This window comes from Hippopotamus amphibius, chromosome 4, assembly GCF_030028045.1.
Source record: "Hippopotamus amphibius kiboko isolate mHipAmp2 chromosome 4, mHipAmp2.hap2, whole genome shotgun sequence".
Taxonomy (NCBI): domain Eukaryota; kingdom Metazoa; phylum Chordata; class Mammalia; order Artiodactyla; family Hippopotamidae; genus Hippopotamus; species Hippopotamus amphibius.
Genome location: NC_080189.1, coordinates 60,970,013 through 60,989,391, shown reverse-complemented (window position 1 = coordinate 60,989,391; position 19,379 = coordinate 60,970,013).

Genomic DNA, 19,379 nt, shown 5'->3' with positions numbered 1-19,379 from the left:
AGACTGTCTGGTGTCAAAATAATACCCTACTCTAACTTTGATAAAGATTTTTTAACCGACTACAAGGTACTATTTGGTGCTAAGACGAGTGGTAGAAATAATGTTTATTCAAATAACTAACAAGTTGGCAGCAGGAAGGAAAATTTCAGGAGTGTGTGTGTGTGCACGCACACATGAAAAGGATACTGTTTAGCTAGCTGTTTCGGTTCATATTTTTGGTTCTAATTTTGAAAAGTATAGACTCTAGCAAATATCTGTTTCAACTGAATATTTATTCATGTTGGTGATTATTAATATACTTTAAATAATATGCCACCAAAGTGTTTTCTTTTCTAGGTAGTGAAAATGTGTGATGAACACTATATTGATCTATCTACCTATTTATTTCTTAACTTACCTCTATGGTCTGCCTCAGGGAGCAGGTCTGGGGTTGTAGTGGGCCAGGTGAAGCCATCTCAATACTCTACATGAGTGTGTCTGCCCCACAGCCTCTCCCCTCCAAACCTGAGGACACAAGAGAACCATTTAAAATCCTACCCTGCTCCTCTTTTTCCATGCCCCCATGCTCCACTGGCTCTGGAGGCTGGCCACTATGTATGTGTGTCTAACAGGCTGCTTCTTCCTTAGGGGACTTGTCACCAAGTCATTTATCTATTTAGTGGTCGAGGAGAACTCCTGCTAAGACTGTGCCCCAGTTTCCAAAGCTTGATTCCAAGACCTGACTTATTTGATTGTTCATTCATTCATTCATTCATTCTTTCGCTCATTTGGTGAGTTTTAAGGCTGTTGTTACATTATCAGGCCCTGTCTAACCACTGAGGGGATGATGATGTGTAAGGTTCCGCCTCAGCCCTCAAGCCCCTTTTGGACCTGTAGGAGTCAACTGGCAATTACCAAATTCTTGATAAACTGTCAAGGATCCCTTGTCAGCTCCATCTCCAGAGGAGTTAAGGAGGACGTGAGTTGCAACATGCTGGCAAAATGAAAGCTCCTCCACTAGACGGCAAGCTTGTTTAGGGCAAGAAGTGAGCCTTGTCCTTGGAATTATTTATAGCTCTGAGCACAGGAAGCATATAGATCACATGTTCTAAAACATATTGGTGAAAATTCTGGAATGTCTCAGAATCCTCAGCACTGGACAGTAAATGGCAGATGCTAAGAGTCAGGGTTTGGGGTCAGTTATGGGTTTGGCTTCAACTGATGTAGCTTCACTTAGTAACTCGTGATGGCCCTTGCCTCATCAACTAGCCATTTCAAAACATACGTGTTTGGCACCTGAGATGCCAGTGCCTGTGCCAGGTGTTGTGGATTCAGTAGTGAAAAAGGTAGAAACAGGGTCTTTTCTCCTGTAGCTAGCTCACAGTAGAGGAGGTATAGGGATCTCAGAACAGATAGAGAGAATTCCAATAAAATGTGTTAAGTTTTGTGAGAAAGGAGTACTACTGTTACCTAGACTACCTAAAAGGAGAGGTCAGGAGGTCAGGGAGAAGAGTGCTCCAGGCATTAGGGACAGCGTGCAAAGGCCTGGAGGCGAGAATGATCCGTGGTGCATTCCAGGGACTTAAATATATTCAGAGTCATTGAATTGTCACCTGCAATGAGAGGAGCTTGACATGAGGCTGGGGAGGTGAGCAGGGCCAGATCCTGAGGGACCTTGTAGGGAATGCTAAGTAGTTTGTATTCCACTGAAAATCAAAGGGAATTTATTGAAGGGATTTGAGCAGGGCAGTGCCACAATGAAATTTGTTTTTGGATGATTGCTCTGGCTAGGCTACATATTGGATGGGGGATGGAGAGGGTGAGCTGAAACAGTTGGGAAGGCTTTTGCAGTAATTTGGGTGGAAGATGGCCCATAGCCAAACAGTATGGTATAGCAGAGAACACATAAGCTTGAGAATCCAACAAGACTTGGCTCTGAAACTTACTATCTATGTGACTTTTAGCAAGTAACTATTTTACATAGTTTAGTTTACACATTCTCCTGCAAGCTGGAGTGACTATGCCTATCTGATGTGGGACTTAAATACTGTACATAAGCTGCCAGGTATTAGATGACGCACACTTCAATGATATTCCCTTTCTGTTGCTCTTTCCTCTCTCCGTGTATTTCTTCTCCTTTAAAATACAACTTTATGCTTTTAAGTAAGGTCTTTTATTACTGTTGCTGTTGGTCCTTTTTATCCCTGGACTGTGTATATGGTGAAGGCTCCTCCTTTTAAAAATTCCCTCTTTGTGACGGCTGCAGTTCTCCCGGGATGTTCTGGCCTATCACATAGTTGCCTCTGAAGAAGCTGGTTCAGTTGAACACTTTATTCCGGTCTGGGCTATGTTATAACCAATGAAAAGCAAGCTTGGTAAAGATGCAAATTTTCACTCCCTTCCCTTTTGGAACTTTCTGGTAACTGCATTCTCCCCCTCATGCCCTTGGAATGAAGCTTTGGTGTTATCTTTGGCCATCCTTAGGGCTGCTTCTTAAGCACTTGTGGAGAGAGAACTTTGTATTTTTTACAGAACAGACCTTAATTTCACTCTGAGAATATTCCAAAATCCTGTCATATTTTCCTTTCTGACATCTCTACAATTCATCTTTTCCCATTGATCTCCAATAACTAAAATCCTTTCCCATATTTTGGCCCTCTTTCTCTTCTCTTATATTCCTTATAAATACCTCTATTGTGGTCTCTATTCTTGAGTTCTGTCTCTGTTAAAGCAATCTCCTTGGTGCCTTTATTACAGCATCTCTCTAAAATGCCTTCCCTGATTTCTCTCACCTGCATTAAATATGGACTTTAGGGACCCTAACAGATCTTCATTTTCTGATTATTTTTTCCCCTGCTGGTTTCCTATGTATCTTCTTAATTACTTAATACCTGACCTCCTTATATGTATTCTTTTTATTTTTCTCATTCACTTTTTGTTTTCCTAGGCAGTTTTCAAGCTGTCTCCTCACTAGCCAAGAACATTTATTTTCCCTTTTACATGCCAAACCCAGCCTCAAACAAGTTGTATCCTGAAACCCCTCTCTTATTTTCCCCATAGCTCTCTTCTTCATGTTTGCTGTCTCCCTCTTCATGATGACGGTCTTTTCTTTATCAAGTGATGCTATAGCTATATGATAGAGTGTACCTATATGCTCTTTTGATACAAGCAGATCTATCATTTATTAAGGAAGGTCTTTGCTTAGTTGATTTAAGTCCATTCTCTTGCTTTCATTACCACCGCCTCAGTTTGGGGCTGACAACTGTAGTTGCTGCCAGTTTGGTCTCACTGCCTCAGCTATCTTTCCCAGCTATTCTGTCCTTCACATGGTTCTCAAAAATGTCTTTCTGATTTGGTCCCTTTCTCTTCTGAAACAAAACAAAACAACACATCTTCTGTTTTCCCTAGCTTGTAGAATGAGATTTACCTTCCTCAGGTGCGCATCAAGAATTTTCATACCATGGCCCCTCTTCACCATTCCAGACTCATCCTGTCACTTTTTTACCCTCAATCCTAAATTCCAGCCACAAAGAACTGCTGGAGGAGGTAATTTACTTTATTTGAAGCTTTAGAGTGGACTGCTACAGGCCAAATAAAGTCTGCAGAATTCTTTGCCATTTTTTAGGAACCAAAAGATTTCACATAAAACTCTGTTTTTCTGGTTTCTCTCAGAAAATAGGGCAGTACCACACCGTATACCCACCTGGCAACAAAGAGAGTTGAATGGTGGCTGCCCCTTTAGATGAAGCGTGTTCTTTCTCCAATTTGCCACTGTTTCTGTCACTTCTTTTTGTGTCCCCAACATTGAGGCAAAGTGTCGTTTGCCATTTAATGCTGCTCTTGTGCTTTGTTCTGTCTTAAGTATGAAGAGAGTATCAAGAGTATTAAGTATTAACAATATTAAGAGAAAATTGTACCATGTCTCTACATCTATAGACTTCTTGATAGATAAATAAAAGATGTGTAGATACTGTTTTGCATTTTAAGAAACATGTGGGGCCCACTTACTCTTTCATCCTTCGACCCTGTAGGAATCTAAGTTTGGGTCTCTGACAAAGTGGCTTAGCCCTAAGGGTCTGTGTTCAAATTCTGGTTCCATCACTTACTAGCTGTGTGATTTGGGGCAGGTTATTTAAGCTTTTCTGCCTTACTTTCAGCTCTGTATATTGGGGATGACATTAGCGTATACCTCACAGAGTTTTTATGAAGATTATATGAGATAATCTATGTAGAGAATTTAGTAGAAGGGTTGGAACATGGAAAGCTTTCAATACATCTTCACTATATTATTATCACGATTATTATTATTATCATTATTATTATTCTATTTTCCCCAAATCTAATGGTGGGACTATCAGATCCATGAGGGCCATGGTTTTGGGCAGAGTATTTTGGTGCCTATTTAACCATACCTCCCTAGTGCTCAGTTTTGCCACTTATTTGCTCTGGGCGTGGTCAAGTTATTTAATCCCACTGTGCCTCCATTTCATCACCTGTAAAATATTAACAATAACAGTGTAATAATAATAGTATCCCCATCTTTGATTATGACGTATCATCTGAGATAACTATGTGCTAGGTATTACAGTGTCTGCCACGTGGTAAGTATACAGTAAATGGTAGCTGTTATTGTCATCAGCTACCCTGGCAAAATTTTGCCCTTGTTTCCCTGGAGATGTCACTTGATAGTTGTAAGGAGCCAGGGAGCCAGGTGATCCACCTGTATGTGATATGTGTGGCCCATACTTCTGCATGAGCTTTTCAATAATTGAGATATAATTCACATACCATAAAAATCACCCTCTTAAAATGTACAACCCAGTGGTTTCTGATATATTCACAAAGTTGTGCAATCATCACAACTATCTAATTCCAGAATGTTTTCATCATCCCCCCAAAGAAAGCCTGTATCCATTAGCTGTCATCCCTCAAACTTACCCTTCCCCCCCTCCCCCCAGCCCTTGGCAACCACTAATTTGATTTCTATCTGTATGGATTTGCCTATTCTAGATGTTTCATGAAATACAATCATACAATATATAGCTACTCTACATTGCCTTTTGCCTGTGTGTTTCCCTAAAGAATAAAGCTGCACCTTTTTCCAGAAAACATATTCCTACTGGGAAGATAAAGGAAGCTCTAAGCAGGAAGTAAGAAGTATGATGATAGCATAGGCCAAGACTGACCTAAGAGGAATAAAGCCAAACAAACATGCATCTAGGGGCCCATTTGAATCGGCTAGGAATGCTGAGGAGCTGTAATCTGTGACTATACAAAGCAAGTAAGCTAGACTCCCTATGATTCTTCACAGTCAGCACTCAAAAACAATATAAGGATTTCAAATGCCCATCTGTGGATTCACCTGGGAGTTGGTTAAAAATGCAGATTCTGGGCTTTTCCTCAGGCTCGCTGAATCAGAATCTGCAGGATGGAGGTTTAGGAACAGCCACAAGCTTCTGCCAGGCTGTGGGTTTGGAAAGCATTGAATTACATGGAACATGCTTGTGTGGCGCTGAGCCGTGTTCTTGTGTTCCATCTTCCGTGATGCTGCCCTGTACTGTCGATGCTCTTCTTTAAGTATATATGTTGATCTTCCTTTTCTTTGTGTCCCTCAGCCCCGCTGCATAATGATACACAAAGTAGGGGCTCAGCACATTTTAGAAGATTGGTTATACAGGACCCTTGAGGGTACAGCTGGATTACTGCTGGCCACAAAGTCGTTAAGGTCAACAGGGCCTAAGAGGAGACCTTTCTGGCACATTCTAAGCATTCTTTCTTTGAGATTTCAAGGCTGGTGTTTGTCTTCAGGGCCCTGACTTGTGCTCCAATGGTCAAGAGCCCTTTGATCTCTGGGCTCCAAGAGGATGTCCCCAGAACAGCCCCTCAGGGGGACCTTCCAGCCGTCTGCGTGGCGGTGATAGGTAGAGGCGTGACAACAGAAGCACAGGGGTAGTTCCTATACCTCACAGATCAGAATCCCCCAGGGGACCTGTTAACATTCCTATGCCTCCCCCAGACCCACGAACCATATGGTTGTCCAGGAAGGGGAAATTCCTACCCAGTCACTACCCAAATGCTGCTCTAGAGTCTGAAGAACCTGATCCTTCTGCCTGTGTCTGGAGCAAAAACAGTGGGTTGTGCTTATGGGGATTCACTTGGGCAGGGCGGCGGACTAGAGTTTGGGAGATCTGGGCTCAGTGTTTGCCCTACCCTTTAGTTGGTCCCTGTGTGACACTGGGGAAGCCACTTACCTTTCAGTTTGCTTCTTTGTAAAATGAGGGAGTTGGACCAGGAGAGACATCTAGAAGGCAGACATGATCATTGGTATCTGTACGAGGCTTCTCTATAGGCTTGGATGTCAGCTCTAAAGGATCCTTTTCTTCATGTGCTCTGAGGACAGACCTGCTCTCTCAGTCTGGAACTAGCAGCTGTTCAGTGCCACTGGAGGGAGAGGTGCTGAAGCCCTCTGTCTGGAGGCTGGGGGCTGGTGTGGAATGCTGGCGAGGTTAATCAAGAAGCAGGACAGCCCCACTCCTCCCCTTGCTCATCCCCGCCTCTCTTTTCTTCCCATATTCCAGTAATTGTTTCATGTGTGTAAGTCCATTTTTATTTTTATTTATTTTTTTTAACATATCTTTTTTTTGTTTGTTTTAATTGGCTGTGTTGGGTCTTCATTGCTGCTGTGTGGGCTTTCTCTAGTTGCAGTGAGCAGGGGCTACTCTTCTTTGTGGTGTGCAGGCTTCTCATTGTGGTGGCTTCTCTTGTTGCAGAGCACAGGTTCTAGGCACATGAGCTTCCGTAGTTGCGTCACTTGGGCTCAATAATTGTGGCTCACAGGCTCTAGAGTGCAGGCTCAGTAGTTGTGGCACATGGGCTTAGTTGCTCCACGGCATGTGGGATCTTCCGGGACCAGGGCTCGAACCCATGTCCTCTGCATTGGCAGGCAGGTTCTTAACCACTGAGCCACCAGAGAAGCCCTATAAGTCCATTTTTAAATTGCAGATATCCCATGGGAATGTTAAAGCCACCAATTGTTAATACTCTAGTATGAAATACTCAAATCTAGCCATTGGAAACCGTGTTTAACTAGTATTTGTGGTATTAAAGAAATTTGAATGGGTGGGTAATAGCACATGTGCTTGGGTTCCTGGAACCTGGGGTAGGGGACAGAGTGGCACAGCAAGGGAGGGGATGGCAGCCGAAGGTAGTCATTGATTTGGTGGTTTTGCCTGGTACCTTGGCAGGGGTGTGACAATACACCTCTCGGGATGCTTTGGACAGAGAAGCCCTAAGCTAGCAATGCTTCACCTAGACTATCTTTGGGTGAGGTTCTTATCACTCTATTTTGTTAATTACACTGGAAATCAATCATTTTGGTTGCCCAGGAAGTAGGTGAAGCTTGGGTCACTGTACTTCTCACTTTTTATGGGATCTTAAATCCAAATGTATCCCCAAATACTATTCTTTATTCAACTCTCACTCAAGTCACAATATCAAACTCCATTCAGGTTAGCCCTGTGAAACACTGTGAAGAAACAGTGGCTGGTTTCGGATTCTGTGGGCTCTCTCCTTTCTCCCAGTTTTTTCCTCCTTAGCCCACTGATTCTACATCCTTTCTACGTGCAGATTCACTTGTATTTAATAGCAATTATAATTTTTCCGCTTTCTTTGGTACAGCAAAATAACCAAAGGAACTGAGAATCCTTAGGCATACTTTGTGTATTCCTGTAGTCTCGGCTGCATTGTCTGAAAAACCACAGACTTCATTTGGATGCCAATGAATCCGTCATCAGGTTTTGTTTAAGCCATGTATTTACCAAGATCCTCACTTGAGCAGTGGCTTAACTTTTTAATCTTTGATTTATAATTTTACAGTTGCTGAAACAGAAAACCCACTCCTTTGGAGGAGCATGGCCTTTTCCTATGTTGCTTCCCACTGCTGCTCTGGAGCGTCTTGAACCCTGGCCCCTGGACACCACCATTAAGAAGACCTTATGGATGGGCTACCTACCCCCTGAGAGAAGAGGAGCATCAACTGCAGTTTCTAACTAGATTGCCTTCTTCATTTCAAGTAATGGTTGCCATCAGGGTCAGATTAAAGACAGACCAGCTGGACAACTCCTTGGGGGACGAACTTATAAGGGCACTAAAATGTCCACAGTGTGCTAACACATCTATGGAAATATAGGGAGAGGAAAACAATACCAGCACTTCTTTTAGGGATAACTCTGTGTGGGGCTGGAAGAAATGGTTTGTTAAGTTCCTTAGTTACAGAAAGTGGGAAGAATCAGAATATAAAGGAGCATGGGGTGCGGTTTACCACAAGGCTCCTGTTTTTCCTACTGGGATATATAAATTGGGTGCCCCAGCTGGATTGTTTGTGACCATGAAGGGTAGGCAGACTACCCCAGTGGTCCCCCTGCTAGATTCTTCTCCACACAGAGCTCAGCCTGTCCTCTAGTAAACATCCCGCAAGTTAGTGATTTGAAGTAGACACCAATTTATTAGCCTACACAGCTCCGTTCTGCACTCTAGGGCTTGTAAATGAGGACATAGTCATAGATTGTCCTTCTTCCAGTTCTAGAATGTTAACCCTCAATGTGTCTTCACTTACTCAGGGGTAAGGGTTGTTCACTAACAGAGCAGATCAAGTCAAATGGAGCTTGAACTCTTGTGGGCTGGGTGATCTGATCCTGTGTTGAGTTAATTAGGTGGGACCAAGTGGTATTGAGATTTTCAAAAATATTTTGCTGAAGGGTGATGTCAATTATTTGCAAATGAGGACATCAAGGAACGTTCTTGGAATCATGAAATACAGAACTTGTGGTCATGTTCAATGATTTAACAGATAGTTAAGTACCTCCTGGACACTGTGAGACTTAGGACCAAGATGGACATGGTTCCTACCCTCATGGAACTTACAATCTAGCTTCTCTTGAGTGTGAAGAGCAGTGCCTACAGCAAACAAGTGGCCACAAAGATATTCTCAAATCCAGGATTCCAATTAATAGAGTACTTTCTGTTGCCTTAATCATTCCTAGTGACCAAGCTTTTACAAGAATTATAAGTCTGCATTCTATAAATGCTCCATGAACCAGTGTGAACTGTTTCCTTAGCAAGCTAAAGTCCCATGGTGTCAAGGGAAGGGGTTAGGGTTAGTAGGATTTCTGGAAGGGGAGATAGTAAGTGACTTGGGTCAGGAAATATGAAGGGATAGAACCAGCTATTGCTTCTGTACTATGTAGGAAAACTCTAGTGTGAGACATGCTGGGCTGGAAACTTTGAGACCCAGGTTTTAGTCTTTATTCTGATACTAACAAGCTATGTGACTATGGTCAATTCACATTACAGTCCACTTGGAGGGATCTTGAATGATTTCAAGATCCCTTCCAGCTCTAAAAATGTTAACATCAGGCCCCAAACTACAGGACAACTGGCTAGTTTCTAATTCAACTGTTCCTAAGCTGTTAGGTCAAACAGATCTGCAATAGTCATTTGACTGTTATTATTTATTTATTTTTTATTTCTTTATTTAATTTTTGGAGGGATGTTTATCAACCTTGTAGGATACAATGAGTCTGTCTCTCCCCTTTAGAGTTGAGAAGGTTCTAGAAACATACCCTGTAGCACTCATAGAGGCTTTATTCCCTTGTTCGTCCTTCTTCTCTCCCTGCCTCCCTCCCTCTCCTTTCCTTCATCACAGTTCTATGGAGCATACACCATATGCTTTGTACTGGGTGTGGGGCAGATTTGGAGATACAAGGTAAACCTGACATTTTCCCACACTCCAGAAGCTTCACAGGAGAGGGAACAAAACCCTCCTTCCTTTCATCTGCTGGCTTTCCTTTTGATGATGTCCCAGGGGAGTGTGCCAGTGGGTAATCAGCTACAGGCAGATGCCTCATTCTGCTCAAGCAATTTTGAGGTGCCCTGAGATACACAACCAGGTAATCATTTAGGCCCAAGGTCACCATGAAAAGATCTATGTTCAGATAAAAGGGATAAATCTGAGATAATCCTCTATACAGTCATGGTCACTGTCTACCCCATCCTCTGCAACCCATCTTTGCTCAGGTGGGGAGACTTTGCGCAACTAGTTCTTAAACTTAAAAAAAAAAATCCTCTCAATGAGTAGATATCTTTATGTATAATGTGTTTCATATATTCACTATGGCTGGTGACCTCTCTAAAAAGGAAAGGGAAAAAGCTAATCAGACAAAAAGATATTGTTAGATAGTCTTACCTCATTGTGAATCCTATGTAAGTGACTTCTCATCATCTCTGTTTCTTCCATCCTTAGCAACTGTATTTGATAGATATCTCTAAGTGCCGAAAATATTTTATGCAAAAATAAATCAATGGAATTTCATATTCAGAATTGCTGACATAAACTGTTTTATTTGAGAATTTTATCCTGAGAAATAGTTTTAGGGACTTTAATGTCTGGCTTAAATTCTGGAATTAATTACTCTTGACTCTCAATTTTGCTTCCCATTTGAGGTCAAGGAATGTACTGACACCTCCAGTTAATGCTTATACCTTTCTGTGGCCAAGAGCTTTAATTTTCTCTATTGCTTTCATTTTTTTTTTTTTTTTGCAGCTGTACTCATTACTAAATGGATTGATTAATGCTCCATCTCTTCTCCTTGTTCTTACTTTCCCTCTTGTAATATACTGCATCAGTGTAAGGTTCACAAGATCGGAGGGCTGATAGACTTAGAAGAGAAACAAAGAGCCTGATAACTCACATAAATGGAAAATTGACCCTGGAATAATTGACAGCATATTCAAATATCTTAGTGCAGTGTTACTCTCATTAAGCAGAAGTGGTATCAGTAAATCTATATGACTCTAAACATTCTAATGAAAAGGGAACTTTTTTTCTTTTTTTCTTATATGCTGGAGGAGCTGTAGCAGAAAAGGATATATTTTGTCAAACATCTCATATTTCCAAATATCTGGATATTGGCCATTATGAAGAGGAAATACAAATGATGGACTACCTCTCATTTGTCTTGTCTGAAATCTTATAGCTCCAGCCATTGACTCTAAGGCAATGCATTTGTTTTCTCTGTCCTTCTTGAGAGGAAACAAAAATCTTATTTTTTCAAGCAATTAAAATTCTTTTGCTTCAGCTAGGAGGAAAGAATTAGGAGTTCTGTTTCCTTGTACACAATTGTATATTTCATCTTTTTGTTTAATGATTGACAGAAAACAGATAAACTGAGACATCTCTGAATCAGGGTTGAATGTACTCTCTTGGTGGCCCCACTGCTAATTTGTTTGACTATTTTGCAAGATTTCTTTACTCAGTAATGGAAAGGTTTATTAAATATGAGGGGTGCAAAGCTTTCTGAATACAAATGAACTTATTTGCCAAAATTTAAATGTTCCTTCTTGTCAGTGAATGCCTGTCTCACTTAACAGGATCCAAATTGAATAATAAAATTAGACTATATTGTACCCTCAAGAGAAATTGTGTGTGAATTGTAACATAATAGTGAGTGGAAAGGGGTCATATTTTCGAAAAAAGAGTAGATGATTTGGATCATATAAAAAAACGATTAACTCAGAGAAAATGAATTCTTTTCAAAGAAATATAGTAATTCAATGAGCAGGATTGCCCAAGCACAAGCAATCTACACCTTTGGCTAGCTTAGAATTTTTTTTTTGGCTGCACCATGCAGCTTGTGGGATCTTAGTTCCCTGACCAGGGACTGAGCCCAGGCTCTCGGTAGTGAAAGCGCAGAGTCCTAACTACTGGAATGCCAGAGAATTCCCAGGCTAGCTTAGAATGAAAGTCATAATCGTATGGAAATGCATACTAGGTTTCAGTGGTTACAATTTACTAACCTTATTCCATCATATACCTGTGATAGAACTGGAAATCCAATAAGTGTCCATTGAAAAAGGAATACAGATCTCCAGAGAAGTACAATAGGGAGATAGAATTTGAGAAATTGCCCCAATTCTTTCTTTAATTATGGTGTAATGAGGCTGTCCCTTGGTCAATACACCTTGGTCATGGTGTAATGAGGCTGTCCCATGGTGTAATGAGGCTGTCCCTTGGTCAATGGGTTTATTCCCATTGCCTTGGTGTTATCACTAATAAAGTTGATGATCGCAATGCCTTTCCCTTGCTGGCATTTGAAGAGCATTGTGGGAACAAGAGGGCAGCCCTTTTGACCAGGGAGACAGGCTGGGAGAACTTCAGCAGCCACACAAACTGCTGCCCATGCTCACAGGTGGAAATAGAGTACATGTATGGAGCAAAATAAAGCAATAGAGGGGAAGTGAGGAAGAACATAAAGGTGGGACTGTGCAAAGACAGAAATTGGTCCCTGTCATACACTTGAAATAGGAAGGTATCTGTTGGCAAAGAGTGAGGTGAGGAAGGATCCTGAAGCAGAGAAAATAAAGGGAAGAATGAATGTCTCCAGAGTTTGCTGAAATTAATTATCCTGAGATTTCAGGAGGAGGAAAGGAAGATCAAGAGAAAGGAAAGAAGGCTCTGAAACCTGTGAAGTTTCAAAAAACAAAAGAAAATGCAAAGAAAAAAGGTTAAAAAATAAAGTCATGCTTTTCTTGGAGAAGAGGCTGGGCATTAACAGAAACTTTGATGACAGCAGGATTGTATTTAGGGGTTTACTTTCTTAATTAATTTATTAATTTATTTATTTATTTTTGGCTGTGTTGGGTCTTCGTTTGCTCTGCCCAGGCTTTCTCTAGTTGAGGCAAGTGGGAGCTACTCTTCATTGTGGTGCACGGGCTTCTCATTGTGGTGGCTTCTCTTGTTGCAGAGCACGGGCTCTAAGCACACAGGCTTCAGTAGTTGTGGCACGTGGGCTCAATAGTTGTGGTTCGCTAGTTCTAGAGCTCAGGCTCAGTAGTTGTGGCACATGGGCTTAGTTGCTCCTTGGCATGTGGGATCTTCCCTGACCAGGGCTTGGACCTGTGTCCTGCATTGGCAGGCGGATTCTTAACCACTCTGCCACCAGGGAAGTCCCTAGGGATTTACTTTTGAGCTCTAAGAGAAAAGTTTTACATGACATAGATGCAAAAGACATTAATGTGTCTTTTGGCCATGATACTGGGCTTCATTTGCAAAGGGGAAAAAAGAATGGTCAGCACATCTCAGATAAACACCAATCAACTGTGCAATATTTCATTTCAGATTCATATTATCCCCAATTAACTAAAAAAAGAGACCTAGTGAATTTGATTGCCTCTGTGGGAAGGCTTTGGAATTATAAACCTAGATTTCCCCCACAGAATGATAATTTGATATTAAAAATTAATAAATAGAAAGAGAGTCTGGGGACATTAAGTTTCATCTCCACCATTTCAAATCCTGATCTGCACATTCAGAAAAAAAGAGCTTGGCACTTGGAAAGTGGGAAGGAGGGGGAAAGAAATGACTGATGGGTGGGTGCGCAAGAAGGGGGAAATGAATACTGCAGACCAAATAACGACACAAATTGTGAGAAAATTAAGTGAACAACAGAGTTTGAAGGATAAGTGGGTAATGAGGAATATGAGATAATAAGACATTTGAAAATAGGAAATTACTATGGAAAGTGAGGATGAATGATGAATTACATGAGAGGTGATTAAGAGATGCAGGAAGGCAAGGAAGGGAGGAGGTAATTGGGATGGAAAACAAAACGTGACTAATAGCTGGAAAGGGCAGGCTTGAACTCTTGACACATATCCCCCAACTTTTGGAGAACATGCACAACCTAGAAATAAAGGAGGAGCAGATGAAAAGAGTTCATGGTTAACATGAAGTCGTGAGGACAATAGAGGAAGCAGTAAGTGTCATTAGTCCTCAGGAATGAAAGCATTTCTAGAGAAGTGTATTAGTCTGGGTTCTCCATTCATCTATGAGTAGAACTGTCTTCATCTACTTCTTATAAAATGTTGAATTACAAAATGAGCGCTATTAAAGGAAAGAAAAGCTAAGCACTGTTAGGGGAAGTTGAAGAAAAGATTGCATCTAGAACAACTGAAGTGGGGACTAAGTGAGCAAACCTGTTCACAGTCTTTTATGTAAAATTCTGAAATTCAGCCTTTAATAAAAAAACAGAAACTGGAAAGAATTTATCCAAATAGAAATGTGGGTAGTGATGGGGGGAGGGGAGAGTTTTAACTTGTAAATATTTTAGAAAATATTCTTCTACAACATTTCTTTTTCCTCATCAAATGAGCGAGATTAAGTTAAAAAGCTTCTGGGTATTGCTTTAAACACATTGGATGAGAGGGTTTACAGCAATGCAAAGTATTCCCAGTAGTAGAAATAGCATTAATTTTTCAAGAAGATTAATATATGGAGCAGGTCTAAATGCCTGTGATTATCCTTTTGCTTTCTCGTGTTTGTACAGGGGATTCCTTTCAGCTAGACAGTACCAGACCCCCTTCGGAGGGAAGCTGATAAAGTAATTTAGGTGGAAAGGCCTAATGAGATAATGATGCTAAGGCCAGTTAACACCTAATAAGAACATAACCACCAGGGATGATATTGTTGCTTATTAATTATAATGATGATATGGAGGAAAGAGACAAGGTGGCACTCATTTAGCAGAGAGCACTCAGGGGGAAAGCTTTTTTCTCAAAGGGCAAGTTGCAGGCAGTTAGAGTTAGAAGTAGGGCAACATGTAGCCGAGTTTGAAATTTATGGCTGTTGGGTTACACCGGCGACCACAGAACTGGAGGCCAAGCAGGAGGTAACAGATGCCTTCCTGATGGTGACCAGGGCTGGAATGGAGACTGCTGTGGTTGCAGGGCTGGGCCATGCTCAGAGTCAGAGACTCCAGGCTGAGTTTTAGGGGCTATCCGCTTGCTTTAGATTCCACAGTGGTCATTCGTGGGCAGACGGGCAGGTGTCCAGAACTGGACTGGGTGTGCTTCCAGTTCTGTGACCTTCCTCTCCACTCCCCTTGGTCCTGGGAATCAGACCCGTAGTGTAGCTCTTCAGTCGGTGTCAGTGCCCTGCCCTGTTGAGGAAAATCCTTTGGGCCTGTTTTTAGAGGCACAGACTTGAATATAAGGTTTCTTGGTGTTAGTCATTGCCCCTGTTCTGCTTCCTGAACTCCCTGTGGGTGTGGTTCCTCCAGAGCAGGGAATGGTATCAGCTCATCGCAGATACACGAGTGTCTGTATTAGTCACAGAGCAGGAGTCGAGGATGTGAGGAAGAAGCAGCCATGTGAAAAAACATGAAGCTGTTGGAAATCTTGTGAGTCCTCAAGGGAGGCATAGAAGCTTGAAGTCCAGGACCAATCAGGTTCGGGGCCGTAAGGGATACTGGAAACTCTCCTCCTCATTCGTCATCTTTCCCCTCACAATGTGGGTCCCTGTCTTGGTCCTGGAGCCTAGACTCTCATTCACTTCTCTCTGGGTCTTTGGATGCCACCTCTGCAAATAATAGGATGTAGTTTTCCACACCTTCTGGTGCTATTAGTTTTATTAGCTGGATGAAGCCCATCTCACAGGATTTTTCTTGTTCTGTGTGATGACATCACTGACCCTGCCATAGGAAGGAAATAACATTCTCATCATTAACCTTTCAAAGCAAGTATTTTTATATTTATTAAATGTGTGGTTTGAGAGGCAGGAAGTGAAGAGTGCTGGACAGGAAGACAGATGTGGGTCTAGTCCTGACCCTTCTATATATCCCTGTAACCCTTCTACATATACCTGTAACCTTGGATAAATCTCTTGCTTTTCTGAGCCTCAGTTTCCCCATCCATAAGGTAAGAGTTTGGTGAGGATAATCTTTATGGTTTTAAAGTTATTTCCAGCCTTAACATTCTATATTTAAGTGTATATGTGTGTAAGAATCCTATCTCTATTAAACCTTTATGAGAGAATGACAAATATCTCCTTAAATCCATGGTTCAGAGTGGATAACTAAGGTTGGAGTTACTGATGAACCAATGGTGTAACTATTTATTGAGCACTAACTACCTACATGGCAGCCACACACCAACCTTAAAGGTGTTTTACAGGTGAGGAAATGAAGGCTTCAAAAGGTGGAAAAGATTGTTCAAAATCCTATAATTAATGAAGGGGTGGGCCCAACATTCAACTCAGCTCTTCCTGAAACAGAAGTCCTGGACCTTAATCACCATGTGCGCATCTCCCACTTTTTAGAACCCAATACTTATGTCCTGTACCTGCTGGAACCAGTCATTGAAGTTTTCTTCAGTTACAGTGGTTCTCAACTTGTGATGAAAGGAAGGAGCAACACAGGGAATGGCTTAAAAAATCTCCCCAGTTGATTCTGATACACACATCTCTCCGCCTCTAAACCCACTTTGAGACATCACTGGGTCAGAGTCATACTGACATGATGACAGAAATAGTGTCTTACTGGAAAACCTTCCGCCATGTGCCAGTTCTCATTTCTGCTTCTCTCAGCATGGCTTGGGGGTAGGCAGAGGCACCGGACACAGTTACTTCTCTTGTCTTCCAAATTGGAAACCAAAGCAAAGAGAATTGAATAATGCAACTTCACACACCCAGTGGTCACAGAATGACATGAGGACTCCTACCTTAAGACTCCAGCCACCACAGGGCATTGTCTTTATAGACAATTCAATTAATAGTGTATTTTATATAAAAGGGAAAACATCACATTCCCCCCCCCCCAGAGTTTCCTTGTAGATGTATCATTTCAGTGACATTAACTTATTCAGAATATGTGTAAAACCAGCCTCTCTGAATAGTATCAACTGTAATAGCACTGACAAATACCAAATGGAGGAGAATGATTTCTTAACTAGGCATTTTTATGAACAAAAAATGACTTTCTAGACCTTCACTGACTGGTCCCAGAAAAATACTTCATCAGGGTTGTTAAGAGGATTTAGGCATCTAAAACAGAGAGATGCTCTTCACTGTCCATACCTTCTTTGAAAGTAATAAAAAGATTAATTCCTTTTTGAAAATAAAAATATTAGCACCTAGAATTTCAAATTGCTTTCCAAGTATTCATTTTAATGGCACACAGACAGGGCCCCAGACTTAGTTTCAATCTACAACTCTTTACAGTTTAAAATGCCTTCTTTTGGTCTTTCTGTATTTTGTTTTGTTCTCTTTTCTTTTGCTGAATAAATTCTAAATTTTTGCTGAGTATGACTGAATTCACTTCATTGTGAAAAGTTAGAAGTATCCAGCTGTAGGATTTGATAATGTAAAGATAGATTACCGTATTGTCATTTAGAAGAATGAGGCAGCTCTATATGGAATGATGTCTAAGATATTATAGTTAAAATTTAAAAAGCAAGATATACAACATGTATGGTTAATCTACCATTTATATAAATACAACATATCTCTGCTTATGTACATTGCCTAGCTGTGGAAGAACATTTAAGGATCTGGTAATAGTGGTTGTCTCTGGGGAGAAACTGACTGCCGGGAGATTAGAGGGAGATTCTATATATATATCCTGTTGTCCCTTTCATAGAGTGTATCATATTCATGTATTACCTATTCATATTTTTTTTGTAAAGACAGAGGTAGAGTCTTTTTTATTGAGATGGAAAAATACAAAAGAGATATTGTTAGGTATAAAAAGCAAGTTGCAGAATAGTATGAATAGTATATGATTCTATTTTTTAAATTAATTATACGTACATATGTGTGTGTATAAATACACCCATACACATCTCTAAGGATATGTACCAAATTGTTAACAGTGGTTCCCCCTAGAGAGTAGAATATGAGAGTGTGTGTGTGTGCGCGCGCGCTTTCTTTTTTTGTCCTATTTACTTCCACACTGCTTGCTTTTTTTTTACACAAAGCACATACTAATTCACAATAAATAACATAAACTTATAAACCCAACTAAAGGATTGCACTTGACCTCTACACACCTATAATCAAAATTTCCCAGAACTGCCCTTCCAGTCAGCCATTTTTTGTTTTTTACATCCCACAGATTCATTTCAGATCTCTTCCTTAACCTCTTCTCTGAAGTTTCCTGAGCTTTCTATTCCTTTATCTTTGCTCTCCCACATTCTCCTCTATGAGTAGAGCCCAGCTAAGGTCATGACCAAGAAATGATAGTAATACTAGTGACAGTTCCTCTTTCAACTTTCCCTTTAAGTCAATCCAGAATGATGATTCCTACTTTAGAAACTTCAACCTTGGGTTAAATCTAACTACCTATTTCAAGAAAATTTCTCTGCTTTCTGGAACAGTCCTATCAGCACACAAATATGCTATAGCTCCAATCTCAAACAAAAACAAAACTCTTGGTTTTGTTTTATTTTGTTTGCTTGGTTTTAGTGGTGAAACCTCCACTCAACCTCTCTCAACTCCACACTTTCCCCAAGTACTGTTCCATTTCTCTGTACTCCTTTATAGCAATTTTCCTCGAAAGAGTTGCCTTTCCTTTTGTAAAGATACTTCCCTCCTCTTCCATTCATTCTTTTTTCCCCCTCATTCATTCTTAAAACCACTCCCTTTAGGCTTTCAACCTGACCACTCTCCCTCAACTGTCTTGTCAAGGTTACTTAGGACATTTACTTGCCAAACCCAATGATCAATTTTTAACTGTCATTTTCTCTCTCAACTCATTGGTTACAGTTGACCACTTTCTCCTTCTTGAAACACTTTTTTCTCTTGGCCTTCTGGACACCTTTCTAGGTCTACCCACCTCATGACATATAGTTCAATTTCATTCCTTTTTATGGCTGAGTAATATTCCACTGTATGTATGTGCCACGTCTTCTTTATCCATTCATCTGTTGATGGGCATTTAGGTTGCTTCCATGTCCTGGCTATTGTAAATAGTGCTGCAATGAACATTAGGGTACATGTTTCCTTTTTGGATTATGGTTTTCTCTGGGTATATGCCCTGTAGTGGAATTACTGGATCATATGGTAGTTTTTTTAGTTTTTTAAGGAAACTCCAAATTGTTTCCCATAGTGGCTGTGCCAACTTACATTCCCACCAACAGTGCAGAAGAGTTCCCTTTTCTCCACACCCTCTCCAACATTTATTGTTTCTAGATTTTTTGATGATGGCCATTCTGACCGGTGTGAGGTGATACCTCATTGTGGCTTTGACTTGCATTTCTTTAATGATAAGTGACATTGAGCATCTTTTCAGATGTTTGTTAGCCATCTGCATGTCTTCTTTAGAAAACTGTCTGTTTAGGTCTTCTGTCTACTTAGGTCTTTCTGCTCACTGTGCCCATTTACCCCTTTATTTTTATTCTGAGCAGTTACTATAATCGGAAGCATTACATATCTATTTGACTATTATTTGCTTATTATATATCTGCACTGGAATGTAAGCTCCATGAGAACAGGAACTTTATTTTGTTCACCACAGTACCCTCAACATCAAGAAAAATGATTGTTATAGAGAAAAGTGCTCAAAAAATATTTT